Source organism: Hevea brasiliensis, chromosome 2 (assembly GCF_030052815.1).
Source record: "Hevea brasiliensis isolate MT/VB/25A 57/8 chromosome 2, ASM3005281v1, whole genome shotgun sequence".
Classification (NCBI taxonomy): Eukaryota; Viridiplantae; Streptophyta; class Magnoliopsida; order Malpighiales; family Euphorbiaceae; genus Hevea; species Hevea brasiliensis.
Window position 1 is genome coordinate 10,203,868 of NC_079494.1, and position 13,357 is coordinate 10,217,224.

Genomic DNA, 13,357 nt, shown 5'->3' on the forward strand with positions numbered 1-13,357 from the left:
GCAATGAACTAATCCCTATTAGAGTAGTCACTAGTTGGCAAATGTGCATAAATTATAGAAAATTGAACGGTGCCACCAGAAAAGACCATTTCCCCCTCCCCTTCATTGACCAAATGCTAGAAAGATTAGTGAAATACTCTTATTTCTGTTACCTGGATGGGTATTCGGGATTCTTTCAAATTCTTATTCACCCAGAAGACCAAGAAAAGACAACATTCACTTGTCCCTATGGAACATTTGCATATAGGAGAATGCCTTTTGGTCTTTGTAACGCTCCTGCTACCTTTCAAAGATGCATGATGGCTATCTTTTCTGATTATATTGAAGATATTATGGAAGTTTTTATGGATGATTTTTCTGTCTATGGAACTACTTTTGATGATTGCCTAGCTAATTTATCTAAGGTGTTGCAAAGATGTGAAGAGTCAAACCTGGTCCTAAATTGGGAAAAATGTCACTTTATGGTAAGGGAAGGTATAGTTTTGGGACATTTGATATCAGAAAGAGGAATTGAAGTAGATAAGGCAAAAATTGAGATCATTGAAAACATGCCACCACCAACATCAGTCAAGGGAGTGCGAAGCTTTTTGGGACATGCAGGATTCTACAGAAGATTTATCAAGGACTTTTCCAAAGTACCTAAGCCACTTACTAACTTGTTAAACCAAGATGTTCCCTTTGATTTTGATGAAAATTACCTTGTCTCCTTTAACAGAATCAAAAAGGCCCTGATATCTGCACCAATAATGCAGCCACCGAATTGGGAGCTACCATTTTGAGGTTATGTGCGATGCGAGCGATTTTGCAGTTGGAGCAGTGCTCGGGCAAAGAAAAGATAAAAAGCTCCATGCTATTTATTATGCTAGCAAGACACTCGATGATGCACAAATCAATTATGCTACCACAGAGAAGGAATTCCTAGCAGTGGTGTTTGCAATGGACAAATTCAAATCTTACGTCATCGGGTCAAAAGTCATTGTATTCACAGATTATGCTGTAATTCGGTACCTTATGAACAAAAAGGAAGCAAAACCAAGACTGATTCGATGGATTCTACTCCTGTAAGAATTTGACCTTGAAATAAAGGATAAAAAGGGATCGGAAAATATAGTAGCTGACCATCTTTCTAGACTAAAATTGGAGTACAAGGAAGATTTTGAAGATTTGCCAATTGATGATTCATTTCCTGATGAGCAATTACTTGCATTCTCCAAAGCTCCATGGTATGCTAACTTTATTAATTTTCTTGTATGCAGGGCACTACCTCCAAACATGACTTATCAGCAAAGAAAAAAATTCCTATATGATGTGAGATATTACTTATGGGAAGAACCACTACTGTACAAGAGATGTAATGATGGGCTGATAAGAAGGTGCATACCAGAAGAAGATATGGAAAGTTTCATTTATCACTGCCATTCATCACTATATGGAGGACATTTAGGCACTTCAAAGACTGTAGCCAAGATTTTACAAGCAGGGTTTTACTGGCCACATTTATTTAAGGATGTAAGATCCTTCGTGCTAGCTTGTGATCAATGCCAAAGAACAGGTAACAATTCAAGAAGGAATGAAATGCCACTGCATGGTATACTTGAGATAGAATTATTTGATGTATGGGGAATAGACTTCATGGAACCATTTCCCTCTTCCCATGGAAACAAATATATTCTGGTTGGAGTTGATTATGTGACAAAATGGGTAGAAGCTATTGCAACACCAACCAACGAAGCTAGAGTGGTCACCAAGTTCCTTAAGAAGAACATCTTCATAAGATTTCGCACACCACGAGCAATAATCAGTGATGGAGGAAGCCACTTCTGCAACCAACAATTTAAAACACTACTGAAAAAGTATGGAGTGACTCACAAAGTGGCCACACCTTATCATCCTCAAACCAGCGGTCAAGTAGAAATATCCAACAGGGAACTGAAGTAGATTCTGGAGAAAACTGTAAACAGATCCAGGAAGGACTGGTGCATGAAGCTAGATGATGCACTATGGGCATACCGCACTGCGTATAAAACCCCAATTGGCACAACACTCTTCCGACTAGTTTATGGAAAATCATGCCATCTCCCTGTTAAACTCGAGCATAAAGCCTATCGGGAAATTCAGGTACTAAACTTTGACCTCAAAGCTGCTGGTGAAAAAAGGCTCTTACAACTGAATGAGTTGGAAGAAATCTAACAAGATGCATACGAAAATGCCAAAATCTTTAAGGATAAAACCAAAAGATGGCATGATAGGCGCATAGCAAGGAAAAAGATAAAAGAAGGAGATCTTGTCCTCTTATTCAACTCTAGATTGAAACTCTTTCCATGGAAGCTGAAATCAAGATGGTCCGGACCTTTCAAGGTCACCCAAGTCTTCCTGCATAGAGCAGTAGAGGTATGGAGTGAAACCTCAGGTGCATTCAAGGTCAATGGGCAGAGGCTGAAGCGTTACTTTCAGGGAGAACCCATAGAAATGAGAGTAAATTGCACTCTCAGTCCTCCTACTGACAGACCATAAACAAGCAAAGTCCAGCTAAAGACTATAAACAAGCGCTCTTTGAGAGGCAACCCTAAATTTTTCTGAACTTTTCTTCTTTTCTTTTTCTTCAATATTGAATTTTTGTTTCGTACTCATTAGCATTTCATTTTGTAGGGTTTTTGAAAAAGGGAATAGAGATCAAAAGAGGAAGGGAATCACCAAGTCAAAACCACAAAAGGGAAAATTGAACAAAACCGGGGAAGTGAATCTACTGTTAATCTTTTCATCCATTTCATGTGTTAGAATTATAAACTTTTCATTTGCCAAAGATTTGAGAAATCAGAGACTTACATGGGTCGTGTACTGATAGTACAGGCCCCGTGTAACTTTCTGGAAGTCTATAAATTTCATGCAATCTCAACCCTTCGGGAGGCAGAAAATTACATAGGTCCATATCCCAAATTACACGGACCGTGTAATGTCTCTAGCAGAATAACTGAGAGACAGAAGGTTACACGGGCTCCTTGAATTTTACATGGGCCCCTTGAATTTTACATGGGCCATGTAATATATCCAATAAAGTAATCCGAGAGACAGGAAGTTATACGAGTCCCATAGCTGATTTACAGGGCCGTGTACTACGATAGATTTTGAAAATATCAGGCAGAAATTTACACGGCCCTACATATTGGGACTCGTGTAGTGATACACGACCCGTGTATCTTGTCGCAGACGCGACTCCTGGGGCGTGAAACGAAGAGTCCTAATGGCTCTTTAAATACACCCCTAGCATTAAAACCCTTCATAAACACAAAACCTTTCATCTACTCCCTTCTTAGCCTATAAAAACCACTCAAATCTCATCTCCCTTCACCAAAATCATACTTTTCTCCTTTCCAAAAACACACATGGCTCCTGCGAAAAGATCTGCAAGGAGAATCGGCTCTTCTTCAAGACAAAGAGGAGAATCCTCACCTTCTCCACCCCAGCCTCTAACTCAACGCTTAAGGACGAGGGTAGCAACTCCCCAACCATCTCAACAAGCCCCTCCTCCACCGCAACCACAGCCTTAACCAGCTCCACAACTCAAAATCTCTATTCCTTGGGGATTTCGAGATGATGCCCACAAAGCAATGTGCACCCGACTTCATTCCTGAAAAATATCCTCCACCAAATACATAGATTTTTTGCTTTTAGAGCAAATTAGGTTGCAAGAAGAAATCAATGGCCTACTTGATAGCATTGGGTGGACAAGGTTCGCTCAACTCTAATTTTTGGCTTACAAACACACAATGCTGGAACTTTTGGGTAGCTTTAAGGCCAACTTATGGCTCACCGATAGGGAAGACAGGGGCAAAATTGAGTTTCGCCTACTTGGTGTAGACCGGGTAATGAAAATGGATGAGTTTAATGCCATCTTCAGCTTTGACAGTACCAGCGACCAAGAAATCCCAAGGAACCGCATGCTGTACAACAACATCAACTTTTGGGATTCCATTACACTAAACACAGAGCCCTACAACTCCAGCAAATCCAAATCAATGGGCATCACTAGCCCAGCATTGCGATACATGCATCGGTTTGCCGCCCGCACCATAATGGGTCGTGGCGACAGCCTTGGCATTGTCAACGCCAGTGAGCTAATTTTCCTATGGTGCATGGTCACTGAGTAATGGTGCAGCACTAGCTTTTTCCTGTGCAACCATCTTCGACGCCTTTGCCATCAGCCTACTGGGCACATAGTACTTGGAGGCCTTGTCATCACCATTGCCCTCCACTTCGGCTTTATTCCAGGACATCACAGATTACGCTTTGTTACTGGAACATCGAGAATTGATTAGACTATCTACATATCCATGGGGATATGTAAGAAGGTGGGTAACAAATGCTACTTGGTGGATGCGGAAGGAAATACCATCCCTCGGAGAGAGGAGGCAAGGGAGGGACCCGGTGAGACTTCACAACCCCAAGAAGAAAGGCAAGACCAGATGTTTAAAGAATCCCCTGTCCGAGTGCCCCCATACACACCACCACCGACAGACCCGGTCCTTACATACCTGCAGTGCATGGAGACCACAATATACGGTAGGATGCGAGCTATCGAGGACAGCCTCCAGGAAGCACATAACAAGGTGGACATTCTAATGGACAAACTAAATGAGGAGGATGAGGAGGAAGAGGAGCAAGGATCACCAGCATCACCATCATCATCATCAGAGGCCTTTTAGAGATAGGACTATAGGATAGAACCTTTATTGTAATATCTTACATGCCCTAGTCCTAACTTGCAACCATGGGTCTCTTTTATTTGCTTTATGTTCAAAAATTTCCCATGCTTAATAAATATTATGCTTCCTTAAAATGTTTGTACATTTGATCTAATCTTGCACATTATATTGACATCAAAGACAATGTCTGGTTTGAGTTTGGGGGGGATACATTTGCACTTGCATATCATTACATGCAAATCATTGCATTATTTAAATTTAGCTACATGAAAATTTTTGGATTGTAAATTGTGAAACTTAGCACTATAACCAAAATTTTTGTAAGCTAATAATTGGACTCCACAGGATAGAGGAATGAACGTATCTAGATAGGCAAAAAGGGATTCTAACATGTTGTTTGTGAAGAAGCTAATCTCTTTTATGGAACTAGACTAGCTAAACCTCTTCATAACTATTAATTTATCACATTAAACTTGTAAAATTAGGAGAACAAATTTTGAAACACAAGCAAACTCAAAAATTGCCTCACTAACTCTAGAACATATTTCTTGGACTTATCAAGGCAAAATCCTAGCATATGCTTGATGAAGAGATGATTAAGGCATTCTTTGATATAACCTCACTAAGCCTTAGCCACCCCTAATTAAAATATATCCCTTGTAGCCAACTTGAAGCCTATATTTATCCCTTAGAATTTATTGCTTACCCATATTATTTACCTAGCCCCTAGCCAAAACACCTATCCTACCCTTTTGAGGAAGCTAAATGCATAAGTAAAAAGTATATTAAGTGCAAAAAAAAAAAATGTGGAGAGAGGATGTGGGACTCAAGAAAGAATGCGAGTGTGTAATTGAAGCCAAAGCAAAAAAAAAAAAAAAATTGCCTTTCCAACCCAGCAAAAGCAATAAGTTTGGGGGAGAGGACAAAAAGAAAAAAAAAGAAGTCTCGAGATAAGTGTCATGGAAGCATGCTTGATAATATAAAAAGCCAAAAGCCTTTCCTTTCCACACAAAATATGTAGAAACAAACTCAGTATACTTGGATTTTATGCATACATGCTATCCTCATATTTGCATTCCCTAAAAACCTTTCATTGGCAACCAAGTTTATCCCTCTAGCCCCATTATAACCCTTTTAAAGACCTTTTGATCTTTTGAAAAAGTGCATGCTACATTAGTGGAGATAGAAAATTGAGATATGCCTATGGAGTTAAAATTGGAATACTTCATCTCAATTATTTACGAAAGAGGCAGATTTGGGGGAGTTAGTGTTTCTTAATTCTATCCCGATAAAATAGGTTGTTTGTGGCTTATTAATGGTCTTGTATAGAGGAATAATTAGTCGAAACACCATGAAACGAGGTGAAGTTCCAAACAGGCAGCTGTTAGAACCCTTATGCCTGGAAAAAGGGGAGTTGGTATGAAGGTTGGAGGAGTTCAATTCTATGCTTATTAAATTGATGGTTGTATTCCTAAGTATCCCCTAAAATGTGCTTTAAAACAAAGTTTTGTTTTGCTTGAGGATAAGTAAAAGTTTGAGTTTGGGGGTATTTGATACATTTGAATTGTATAGATGTTTTTAAACACATTTGTATTCTAAATCATAGCATTTAGACAAGTATTTTCATGCATAGTAGTTGATTTCATTAGTTTTCATAAATTCTATTGCCAAGCCCTTAATTCCATGTTTTCTGCATTATTTCAGGTGTTTGGATGAAGGCCCAAAGGATGAAAGTGTAAAGGAAAGCTCGGAGAGGTAAAAAGACAAAGAATTGTTGCTAATACAAAGTACACGAGTCGTGTAAACTAAGCCCCAGATCTGTGTAACTCTCTTTCAGAAGAAAGCCAAGAGAATCGATAAGAAACACAAGTACACGGGTCGTGTAAGTAGACCCGTGTAATCTGCAGGGACCCATGTAAGTCTCTGCCAGGCGCAAGCTTGAAGAACCTTATGGGAACAATACTGCACGACCCATGTAATCAAGCCCGTGTAGTTGGCATAGACCCGTGTAACTTTCTGTGCCAAAATAAGACCACGCGATTCTCCTCCAGCAAATTACATAGTCCTACTTTGCAGGACTCGTGTAGTGACACAGGAGCCGTGTACTATGCTACAGCCTATTTTTTGACTCAAATTCCCCTCCTATCTTCTGGTTCGAATGAGACTCCTAAAGCCTTTTGGACTCAAAATGACTTAGCCCAAGAGCAACCAATATAAATAGGGAAGAAAACACCAAGAAAAGAGGTCGGCCACTGTCATCGGGAATGCTGCTGAAGGTTGCCGTTGTCAGGCTCTACATCAATACCAAAAGAAGTCTTTCAGCTGAAGCTCCACGAGATCAAAGCTGAAACTCTCTTTGGTTCCTTCGTTTCATCTCCTTAGACAAAATTTTATTACTTTATTTCTTTTACATAACTCTCTTTTTATTGTTTTTACTTTTTATCATGACTGTTGTCCCAAAGAAAGTGACCAAGAGGGGGGTGAATTAGACACTTTAGACAATTTTTCAGTCTTGCTCAAGACTTAATGAAAAATTGAGGCTTTGCACTTCTATGTATGTGTATAACTCTGTTCCTAGGATGTAATTTAAGTAATCAATCAAGTTATGCACAAATACTAGCTCATACACAAAATAATTACTTAGTATCAAGTGTATTTTCTCACATAAAACTCAGAGTTTGCAAGTTTAATTGTTTAACCTCAGTATTAACTCAATAAAATAAATTCTCAACACATTCAATATATAATCAGAGAATCAAAGTGCTGAAAATTAAAGAGTTAAGGGAAGAAGAGAATCAAATACAATGTTTATAGTGGTTCGGCTCTCTTAGCCTACATCCACTCTTCCCAAAGTCCCACTTTGAGATTCACTCCACTATTTGATCTTTTCAATAGGCAAGATTTAAAGCCTTTACAAGCTCAGCAATCTTCCCAGGTGCTTGAGGACCTTTACAACGTTTTTACTTCCCACAAAAGACCACAAGCTTCACAAGGTGCTTGAAAACCTCCCACAAGCTTCACAAGGTGCTTGAAAACCTTCCACAAGTGTATCCTCACACTTACACAACCTTAAATAGGTTTTTGTAACACCCCTATTGGTATAGCCTGGTATATTTCACTGTTCCGGTGACCGGTGTCGGTCTGGACAATTATTGGGATTAGGGCCACACTTAAGACAACTTGAGAAGCCATAAACACAAATAATTAGTAATATTTAATTAGTTAACTATAAATAAGAAAAACAGAACATAAGAAGTTAAACGAGCCGAGAGTCACAGCGATGAGTGACCTCCTCGGGAACGACTGCGAAGTCGTTTTAAACTCAAATTTCGAACCGTAAAAAGTGACGCTGCGGTCCTTAGAACCCTTATGGACACAGTGGAAAAGAGAAAATCACGAAAAAGAACTGTTAAGTCAGTCAAATAATTAGGTCAGGGAGTTGGAAGAAATATTGGATTATTTTCAAACCGGGATGAACCGGCGAGGGTCAATTTGGTCAATTGACCCCGAGAGCTGACTCCTGACCTAACTGTCCAATAAAATCGGAGAAATAAAAATTTTTGAATCAAGGATTAGATTAAAGAACTAATGAAAAATTTAAGAAAATTGAAAAAGAAAAGAAAAAGGTTTATTACATCATGTGGATGACATCATTGTGATGTCAAAAATCAATTTTAATTTCCCAACTTTTTTAACCAAGTCAAATACATAAAACTTCACTTAAAATACTTAAAAAATTAGAAGGAAAAGTCATTTCTTCTTCCTTAAAAAAATTCAGCCGGCTCCCATTCTTTTCTCTTTCTTTTTTCTTTTCAATTTCCTCCATTAATGGTCATTTAAGCTTCTTAAACCCTATTATTTCTTCACAAATTTCATACTCACCAAAGTAAGGTCTTGCTCTTTGGCTTTGATAGAGAGATTTGAAATAAGAAGGATAAAAAAGAAGTGAAGATTTGGAATTACAAATTCTTCTCAACAAGTAAGTCCCTCTTTCTAACTTAATTTGAGTAAAATGCATAGAAATGAGCTTGAATAAGTAGCAAATTACATAGAAACTCAAGAAATCACTCATGTATGAAGCTTTATGAAAGTTGGTCAGCATGAAATTAATTAGGGTTTGATAGAAATTGTTAGAATTAAAGAGGTACTCATGCTTGATTGAGTAAGTAAGTGAGACTTGTACACTTAGAATTCATAAATTGAGGAAATTGAGGAATTAGGGTTCTTGACCCTTAGGGTTTTGGGAGAAAATTTAAGAAATTGGTAAATGATGACTTTGGTCTATTATGAGATGAAAAATGGTCAATAATGACCAAAAGAGATGTGTGGGAATTGTTGGAATGAAAACCAAATTCGTAGGTCAAATGGTCATGATGCTGGCAGCATGACCAAACCCATTTTGAAGGACCAAAACTCAAATTTTACAAATCCAATTGATATGCCACCAATTGGAGATGAAAATAGACATAAAATAGCACAATTTTCATCAAGGAACCATGGCAAAAAACTGACTAAAACTTGGTGAACCAATTGACCAAAGTGAAATGAGAGCAGGCTGCCATTGCACCAAACTGACCAAATGAAACTGTTCATTTGGTCATAATTCGAGCTAGACAGGTCAAATTGACCTGAAATTTGGCCAGGAGTTAGAGGAGATATAGACCTAAAACTTTCATGAAGAACACCAACCCAAATTATGCCATTAACGTAATCAAATTATTGGGCAAAGTTGAGTTATAGAACCTGCAACTTTGCAGAATTGCCATTGAGCAGTAATGTTTGAATGGCTATAACTCTCTCTAGGAAACTCGGATTTAGGCGATTCTTGAACCGATGGAAACCTAAGACATATTAGAACATTTCATGTGGAGAAAGTTAGGCCAAATTATGAACTTAACTTGACCAAATTATTGAACAAAGTTGGATAAAAAATCTGCCAGAACCCAGATACCAGTATGAATAGTACACGTGAACAGTAAATTTATTTTGGCTATAACTTGAGCGACAAAACTCCGATTGAGGTGATCTAAAAATGAGAATACACTTAAGACAATAAGGAACATTTTCTATGAAGGAAGTTTTGTCAAATTCCAACAGTAGATCGACCAATGGAACAGTGCAACTAAGTGCACCAAAACCGAAGGCAATTTTGCCAAAATGACCTAAGCTTTGAGAAAATGACCAAAACCAACAAGTTTAATGACCAAAATGTGGTATGTGGGTGAAGTTGGAGTTCCCATACATATTAAGCCTTAGAAAGTCAACTATTTGACTTAAATAGTGCAGTGAATAGTAACCCGAAACACAAAATTTAAAGAACGTCGAATTTAGCACGTTAGAACTAGGTAATTGTGAAGCTAAATTTATTTTGGATTTATTTTAAGTTCTAGTACTGAAACATTGTAAAATTGTGTGTTTCAGTTGAAAAGAATATCGGGAAGGAACCCAAGGAACCGAGTCGAGGCTAAGGGACGACTCGTTTAAGGTTTGTGCACAACATCACTATGCTTTAAAATGTGTTGATAAAGTGAATGAAATATGTATTTTTCATTTGCTTTGAATTATTGAGAATTTATTTGTGACATTAGTTATGATGTTTTGACTTAAATTGTTGGAAGTTATTGTGTATATTTGAAATGACAATGTTTAACAAATTGTTAAGATAAGTTTTGAAACCACAGTATCATGACCATATATTTGAACACCTCACTAACACGATTAGTGGGGGTAATTAGTTTCGAATTTTGATTCTTTCTCTGGAGAAGTGTTGAGGTGTGCCAGTAGAAGAGGATGTGAATGGATATCCATATATTTGAGCTAGCTAGCCTTGTGATGTGATTTCTCTTTAGCCTCTGGCTATTGAGATTCTATTTGTTTCGAATGGCATGATCTAACTGTGGGTTTTATGAAACGTGTTTTGATACTTCGAAATGAACTTGGTTTGCATTAAAACCTCATAATTCATGTTTTGTGTTTAATGCTCATGTTTAGTCAAATTTTTGAATAAATGTGATTTAAGTTTTGCATAAAGATTATTTTAGTATGTTGTGCACCACTGAGTCCTAGTACTCAGCGATAGCTTCTATCGCCGCAGATACAGAGACTAGAGAGGAGCAGATCGAGTCACGAGGATTGAGGATCGTTTTGCTTTGAAGCTATCGGGTATAATTTATACCCTGATCGTAAATATTTATTTTGATGTATGTAATGCACAACAATGTGTGGACATGTGAAGATGGGTTTTGAGCAGCTTGTACAAAATCTGTATAAAATTTGTAATAAATTTTAGTTTAGATTTTCTTAATGTAAATTTTTGTATGATGTATATATAAATTATTTATCTTTAAAAAAATATGAATATATGAAATTGATTGACTGTACCTTGAGGACTATTGAATTTTGAACTTGAGAAATTTATTGAAATGATTGTGAAATTGATTGAGTTTGATTGTGAAACCGAAGTAGTGGTTGAGAAAAACTTTTAGAAGTGCTTTTTACAGGTATTTGAAGAACTGTTTTCTCAAAATACAGAGGAAACTTTGTCAAAATTTTGATAAAAATTGCGGAAAAATAAAATGGACCAAAATTTCCAACTAGCTTTCAACTTAATTACATGTTTTAAATATTTATTAGAAATGCTCACCACTTATCAAAAAGAAGAAAATTGTTTTAAAATCCCTTGTAGGGTACTTAATGAGTTATCGGTAGGTGAAGTTCGGTAGTTCATTAGGTATTCTACGGGATCATGTTATGCCTTACAGAGGGGTAAGGTGTGACAGTTTTGGTGTAGAAGAAATCACTCTCAATAACTCTCATATACAGAATTTAATGTTAAAAGATTGAGAGAGAAGATTTGCCACTCAAGCTCAAGAGTATTTGAATGAAAGCTTCAAAAATACCACAATAAATTCACTATGAATAAGAGCACTTTCATTGGTTAGAATTGTAGTAAATGTTGCCTTTTATAGGTGCTTTTCATTGCCAAAAACGTCTGCTGGAGAGTGTGTCTAACGACTCTTTAATTTTCAAAAAACTAGTCGTTATTACTTAGAAAGTTGTGCAGCAGAGTTGAGTCAGGTCAGATCATAAAAATAGTTAACTAAAATTTTCACCGGTTAACTAGTTTTATAAGACAGAGAATTTTAGACATCAAAACTAGTTAACTAATTTTCGCAACGGATTAACTAATTTCGTTACTGTCTGACTTAAAATTTGAAATTTTGAGTTTTTGAAGAAAGGTTGTAAAAATTATTTTGACCATTCAAAAACCTTAGAAATGATATAAAAACACTTTTTTAAACTCTTGAATCTAAAAACAAAATTGATTTTAGATCTTAAATGGCATAAATTCTCCAATCTTGTACAATGAACCTAAGAACTTAATTTCTATCCTATTTCTTTATGGACTTTGATTCGTCTTGTGTTATACAAGATGATAAACTCCTTTTATATCAGCCATGTCAATAGAATAGTCCTTCCATCAGTGTCTTTACATATCATGACCTATAAAATCACTTCAAATACTTATGCACAAAGGGTTAATGTGTATTTTATTAAGTTTTGTTATCATCAAAATCAAGCTCATTATAGCTTACAGGGCCTACAATCTCCCCCTTTTTGATGATGTCAAAACTTAATGAATCTATGAAGATCATAAGAATTCAATTGTATAACTATCTACATATGTCATGTATGCAAGAACTTGCTTTTAGACAAGCTCCCCCTTTATATATGCACATAATCATTCAAAATGCAAGAATGTTGAGAAACTACAAAATAGCTCCCCCTAAATCTGATATTCAAAGCATTTTGAAGATAATAATATAAGTAACATGTTAAGCAATTTCTAAGATTAATTCATCCAAATTCAATCATCATACATAAGATAAATCAACCATAAGTCAATCATAAAGGATCATCATTATATCTTATCTACATCAGAATATGAACCATATAACCACTGAACAAAATTAGTTAACAAAAAATGTAACCAGTTAACTAAAAACATTCTGTCAGTTAAAATATTTTCCTATCTTCTCCTGATTTCTCCCCCTTTTTGACATCAACAAAAGGATAGACTTTCTCCTATTTTCTCCCCTGGTTAAAAAAGAAAAACAACAAGACACAACTTTGAAAGTCATAAAGCATATTTCAAAAAACTCAATATTTTTCTTTGGTGCTAAGAATTCTGCCACTTCTCCTAAGGTGAGTGGGATCAACAAGTTTGGCTTGTTTCTTCTTCTTTGGGGATTCTTTTTTAGGTATGGTTACTTGGATTTTTGGAGGAATGGGTAGAACTGATTTTCTGGCTTGTTCTTTGGTTCTTCTAGGTCCGTATTGCATGGGTAAAGAGATGGTTGATTCAGGTACTGGTTGAGAGGCAGTAGGAACAGTGTTTGGTTGTTCAGAGGATGGGTCTTGTGACTGCTTTTCCTTCTCCTCTTCTTGGCTTGAACCATTTTTGCCTTCACTTTTTCCATTGTCACTGCTGCTGTTGCTTTTAGTATGAGATGAGGAGGATTCTCTTGATTTCTCTTTGTCAGGTTCTTGTTCTGCTTCTGATGCCTCTTCTGCAGATTTTTCCTTCTCATCATTTTTCTCTACTTCTTCAACCTCAGCTATCTTACTTTCTTCTTGTACCTTTTCAGCAGCTT